This window comes from Musa acuminata, chromosome BXJ3-8 (genome assembly GCF_036884655.1).
Source record: "Musa acuminata AAA Group cultivar baxijiao chromosome BXJ3-8, Cavendish_Baxijiao_AAA, whole genome shotgun sequence".
Taxonomy (NCBI): Eukaryota; Viridiplantae; Streptophyta; class Magnoliopsida; order Zingiberales; family Musaceae; genus Musa; species Musa acuminata.
The window spans coordinates 22,259,191-22,265,773 of NC_088356.1; the positions used below are offsets into that span (position 1 = coordinate 22,259,191).

At 38.3% G+C, this 6,583-nt stretch overlaps 1 long non-coding RNA gene across 1 annotated transcript; it reads left to right on the top strand.

Annotated features, from left to right (window-relative positions):
- Positions 1 to 330: 330 nt before the first annotated feature.
- Positions 331 to 1,865, top strand: LOC135644646 (uncharacterized). The gene is made up of 2 exons (XR_010498554.1): positions 331 to 1,404; positions 1,508 to 1,865. It is a non-coding gene; the product is annotated as an uncharacterized LOC135644646 (long non-coding RNA).
- The last annotated feature ends 4,718 nt before the right edge of the window (positions 1,866 to 6,583 follow it).

Sequence of the window (6,583 nt, forward strand, 5' to 3'; positions counted from 1 at the left end):
GGATATGGAAGGAGATTCTCTAGCGATTTGAACTCAATAGGCTGCCGCAACCAAACTTGCATCAAGAATTAGGCGACCTCATACAAAGTTTCTCAAGAAAAGGACCTCTTACACAATTGGCAAATGTTACTTTCAGATGTGCTATTTGGTGGATGTGGAAGGAGAGATGTAGCAGAATCTTTGAATGTCAACACACAAACAATGCTCAGCTCTTGACAGAGATTATTAGAGACTCAAGATCATGCATGGAGCATAATCTCAAAATGGAACACTTTACACGAAGAGAAAGAGATATTTTTATCAAATTCAATTTTACTATTAGCTAAAGATCTTGGCAACGATGTTAAATGCTGTAACCAATGGTAGTCTTGGCACATCTTAACATGCTCGTTACAGTTAGGAGTTAAAGTCTACAACATGTGTAGTCATAACTACCACATGTGTACTCAATGAGTTACCTGACTTTGTCTATGACTTGTATAGACAAAGCTATTTGTAGAAACGTTACACATAATCAATTGGAGCCTTGAAGAGGCTAGTCCATGGCCGAGGTTCATTGGAAATAAGAGCAGGAGGCCGCGATCTAGAGCGCGACCTACTTTGATGTTGCTTCGTCAAAGGAATTGGACGAGCAACTTGAGAAGGGAGCCTCGCCGTCGAATCTACCCTCTCTCCACCGTCACCAGACCCAGGAACCATCGTTGCCATGTCCCGGCACCTTTTTTTTTTTCTTCTTTTTCTTCTTTTTTTTTTTTTTTTTTTTTTAATAAGGAGCTCTCCTTTCTGCAATTGCCACCCCCCGTAAGGAGCTCTGTTTCACCGAGCAGAGCAAGAGAGAAAGGTTCGATTTCAGCCTTCCCGTTGCTACCAACCGCAGAGAGGAAAGAAGAACAGATTTGTCCTCTGTTCCGTTCCTTTCTGCGAAGAACAGAAATTCCTCTGTTCCCGTTCTTTCAAGATCCGATCTGCCCCAATATGTTTCCGGGCCCCTTACGATGAGAAGAGGAAGAAAGTTTTCGATCTGGAAAGAGCAGAGCGTCCCCGATTTCTCTGGTCGCAGCCTCGCCTCCGCTGGAAGGAATCAGCCACCGAGCCTCTTTCCCCCGATGAGAAGCAGGGGGCGGTGCAGAGACCCTCTCTTCTCCCTTCTCGGATGGAAGAAGGAGAGCAGATCTCCACTGTTCGGGCTCCTTTTTCCCGATTAGAAGAGTAAGAAGGAGACCCCTCCTCTATTCGTGCAAGAGAAATAGAGCACATCTCCCACCTTCTTCGATCTCGCTGAAAGAAGGAGAGCAGAACCGCGCTTTCTTTCTTTGACAGCACAGCTGGTCTCAGCCCCTTTCCTCGTCTTCGCCCTCCTCTGTTTCACAATGGAAGAAGAACGCCGGCCGCAGAGAGGATAGGGTTCTGTTCCCTTCTCCTTCTCCGATCTCGCTTCTTCCTTCCCCTTGTGGAAGTTTTCTTGATGTTTCTTCTTTTCTCCCTGTTCTGTTCGTTCTGAATGCAGATCTCTTCCCTTCTTGCAGAAGAAGGAAGAGACAACCCCTCTTCTTGTTCGCGTAAGAGGAAGGAGGAGAGCAGAGAGTGCGACCTCCCTTCTGCGGTCGATCTCGCAGGTCTCCAGCAGTCGCCCCTTTACCCGAAGCTCGCCGCTGCCGTCGTCCAGCGGTGAAGAGCGCCGACCGCTGGAAGAAGCAGCCACCGATCGGCAGCAGCTTTTCATTTGGGTCATATCAATCCTTCAGTTTATTTTGAATCAACATAAAAACAGAGACTAATTTTCTGTAGGATGGGGTTAGAACACTTGTCTTTAAGAATTTTGACCCTAAGTGAAAAGATTTGGGCAAGAACCCTTAAAGCCCCAATTTTTTTCTCTTCTTCTTCTTCTTCTCATTCTTCTTCTTCTTTCTTTCTTTCCCTGATTATCCACGCAGCTGCCTTCTCTACTTCCTTAAGAACGAAGGCAGAGAGGCTTAAACGGTGGAATTTGTCATTTTATGCATTTTACAATTTAGTCCTTAAATTTATTATATTTTTGATTAGGTCCTCAGGGTTTACATATAGGTCCTCAGATTTTTCTTTAACAAATTCTCCAACTCTTTTGAATAAGTCCTCATATTCATACTTTGAAATTTTATCAAACTTAAAATAGATACTTACATTACAATTAGAAACTTATACGAAGATTCAGAAATGAGGGATGTTACAGGACAACATTTGAGTTAGCTTTATAATAATTGTCTAGATCGAAATAGGTTATAGGCGTAATTGGGTTGGAATTGGGCCAACTTAATTAGGGGCCAGTTGGGCCTAAGTTTGGGCTATGTTGGGCCAAGTGAAAAGCCCAAACAATGACCCAAACTGGTGGAACCATCAGTGGCATAGTCTCCAAGATTGTGTTAGACGGTGGTAGCACTAGTCTGGAAAGTGGTACCACCCAAACTCAGTCTCCAAGAGACTATTAGGTGGTGGTACTGCCTAGTGGCAAGGTGTTAGTGTTGAATTTTGGATTTTGATAATGAAATCAATTAGTAAATTATTTGATCTAATCTATATGTTGAAAAAGTGTGCATGATTAACTACGATAGCAGTAAGGCATAAAGCAGATGTTGGGCTGGAGTTAAGACAGAGATTTCATTTGGAGTTTAAGAGTTCATCGGAAGTCCGGATGTTCTTTGAAAGTTCTTCCAAAATTAATCGAGAAGTCAAGGAGCTTGCCAAAGAAGCTTATCGGAATTCGTCAAGATCATCATAAAGTCTAGGAGATTGCCAAGAGTCCGTTGGAACATTACCGAGAGATTGTCGGAAGTTCGTCGGAAGATCGCAGGATTGGACCAAGTTTGCTTATTTAAGAGTCTTAATTATCATAGTTAGATCATAAGTTGAGTTAGGATTGGGAGGTAATCCCACTAACTCAATTAGGGGCCAACTGGGCCCTTAATAGGGCTGAATTGGGCTGGTTGAATAGCCTATTCAGCACCTGAAGTCATGACCAATAGTGGCACCACTAGAGCCGACTATAACACCGCTTGGGACTCAGTCTCCTAGGTGCTCTAGGCGGTGGTACCACCGGCAGTTAATGCTATCAAGCGGTGGTGCTACCTTGTAAAGTGGTGGTACCGCTAGAGCTCAGTCTCTGAACTCTGTCAAGCAGTGGTAACGCCTAGACTAAGCGATTGTACCACCTAATGTCAGTCTACAAGCGGTAGTACCGCCCAATAATGGCGGTGGTACTGCCAGTACCCTGAAATCTAGGGATATGACACTTTTGGGTTCTAATTCTGAAGTCATTGGGGCCTATGAATACCCCACTCTTTTTTACATGAAAGGGTATGAAAGTCTGAACAATATTTTGAAAACTTGGGGTGTTAAATATGTTGAAAAAGTGCTAATAGTCCTACTCCTCCCTTTCTAGTATTGTAATCATTCAAGAGAGGTGTGAGCCTTATAAGGGTTATCTCCTAAATCCGTGAAAAGGAGAAAGCACTATAAAGAAGTGGTTAGTCTTCGCCTATTGAAGGAAGACCATTAGTGGACGCCGGTGACCTCGATGGACGAGGAACCGCAAGTGGATGTAGGTCACAACGACCGAACCACTATAAATTTTGGTGTGCTCATTTCCATTCTGCTTTTCTTTACTATCATTACTTTCTAAGTTAATTGCTAGTTCATTTACTCTAAAGTTAAGCACTTTTCGAGATTGGTTTTCAAAGAATGAATATTTTATAAAATCGATGACTTTTTTCGTTGCACTAATTCACCCCCCTCTTAGTGTTGCTCTTGATCCTAACAATTGATATCAGAGCAAGGTCACTCTCATTTGGTTTGAAACCCAAGAAAGATGATATTTTCTGGCAACCAAGAGGGTCATTCAATTATACGTCCACCCATGTTCAATGAGATGAATTACATATATTGGAAGACTAGAATGAGGATTTTTCTAATTTATATGGATTTTAAGTTATGAAACATTGTGAAAAATGGTTTTCAAAAGTCTTCTCTTCCAATGGACGATTAAAATGAGTTGAAGAGGAAGACTTTCGCTTTAAATGCCAAGGCTATGAATGCCTTGTTTTGTGCTTCAGATAAAAACGAGTTCAATCGAGTGTCTATTTGTGAAATGACTTTTGATATTTGGCACACATTCGAAATCACTCATGAAAGCACTAGTAGAGTAAAGGAGTTGAAGATAAATCTTTTAGTTCATACTTATGAATTGTTTGGGATGAAGCCAATTGAAACTATTATTGATATGTACACCCGGTTTATGGATGTCATCAATAGTTTAAAAGCTCTTGACAAATATTTTTTGGACTTTGAACTTGTTAATAAAATCTTGAGATCCCTTCCAAAGAGTTGGGATCCTAAAGTAATGACTATTTAAGAAGCCAAGGATTTAAATAACTTCCCTCCCGAAGAACTTATCGGGTCACTAATGACCTATGAGATGACTTGCAATACTCATGAAGAGCTTGAGAAAAGCCTTCCAAAAAATAGGAAGGAGATGTCACTAAGAACTCATGAAGACCACTTGAAAGAAAATTCATATGATGAGGACTATGATGATGACTTGGTAATCTTGACAAAAAAGTTTAAAAAAATTATAAAAAGGAATAAATTTAAAAATAACACTAAAAATAAAATTGAACCCAAGAAAGAATAAGTTATATGCTACGAATGTAAGAAGACATGACATTTCAAAAACGACTGTTCCCAAGCAAAGAAGAAGCAACAAAGAAGAAGAAGGCGCTTAAAGCAACTTTGGACGACTCAAGTGCATCCGAAGAACAAGAGCCAACCAACAAAAAGCAAGTTGCTCATTATGCACTAATGGCTATTAGAGATAAGGTAAGCAGTTCATTAGATGCAAATTTATCTATTGATGAATTATTAAGTACTTTTCATGATTTATTTGATGAATGTAAATTAGTTAGTAAAAAATATAAACTATTGAAAAAAGAGCATGCTTCTTTTGTTAGTGATTTTGATAGATTAAAAATTAAGTATAATAATAGTTTAGCCCCTTGCACAAAATATGATGAATTAGAAATGCCTGAAAAGGAGAATTTGCAACTACATGAAACCTTAGAAAAATTTGAAATAGGTAGCAAATCCTTAAACATGATTCTTGCAAGTAAGAATCATGTTTATAGAAGAGATGGAATTGGTTTGTGAGTAACACTCATAAAAATCCAACCATCTTTGTCTACACAAATTGATTTGGGTTCCTCAAGGAATTGTAAAGAACTCCATGCAAAATGATAAGTTAAGTCGAACAATTTTTGTGGCACTTAAGGTCAAATGAGCACCAAAAATCACCCTTTTTTGTAGAAATATTTACCATTACAAGCTAGGAGCAAGAGATGGTACCTTGATAGTGGATGCTTAAGGCACATGACCGGAGATCCATCTCAATTCTCTAAGCTCTCTAGCCTAGACGAAGGGTATGTCACCTTCGGAGATAACAACAAGGGTAAAATCATTGGCAAATGAACCATAGGTAACAAATCTAACTTTTTGATTGAAGGTGCATTGTTGGTTGATGGCTTAAAGCATAATCTTTTGAGCATTAGTCAATTGTGTGATAAAGGATACACCATTAGATTTGAATCCATTGCTTATATTATTGAAAAATCACACAAAAATATATCTATGATTGTCCTAAAATAAAATAATATATATACTATTGACATTGATGATCTTTATAATGAAATATGTTTTTCGGTTTTGAATGATGATACTTAGCTTTGGAGATTAGGTCATACTAGCATGAAACTAATCTCTCAAATCTCATCCAAAGAACTTGTAAGACGAATTCCTAACATTAAGTTTGTTAAAGATAATGTTTGTGATACATGTTAATTGGAAAAATAAATAAAAGGTAGTTTCAAACCAAATAATCAAATAAGCACCTTTAGACCATTACAATTGATCCATATGGATTTGTTTAGATCAATTGATATATCAAGCCTAAGAGGTAGCAAATACGCCTTTGTCATTGTGGACGATTATAGTAGATACACTTGGACATACTTCTTAGCACACAAAAATGATTGCTTTAGGTATTTTTCTAAGTTTTATAAACTTGTTCAAAATGAAAAAGGCTTTATGATTTCATCAATTCGGAGTGATCACGGTGGCGAATGTGAAAACCGTAATTTTTAAATTTTTTGTGAATCTGATGGATACAACCATAATTTCTCTACTCCAAGAAATCCTCAACAAAATAGAGTAGTAGAAAGAAAAAATAAAAATCTACAAGAAATGGCAAGAACCATGTTGATCGAACATAGCCTACTTAAATATTTTTGGGCTGAAGCCATTAATACGACATACTATGTCATAAATAAGGTTCTAGTAAGACCATCACTTTCCAAAACTCCTTATGAATTATGAAATAACAAAAAATCTAATGTTTCATACTTTAAAGTTTTCAATTGTAAATGCTTTATCTTGAATGAAAAAGATGTCTTAGGAAAGTTTGATATAAAATCCAATGAAGGAATTTTTTTTACCTAATCTTCTATTTCTAAGGCCTTTTGTATCTTTAACAAAAAAATTTTGGTTATAGAAGAGTCTATTC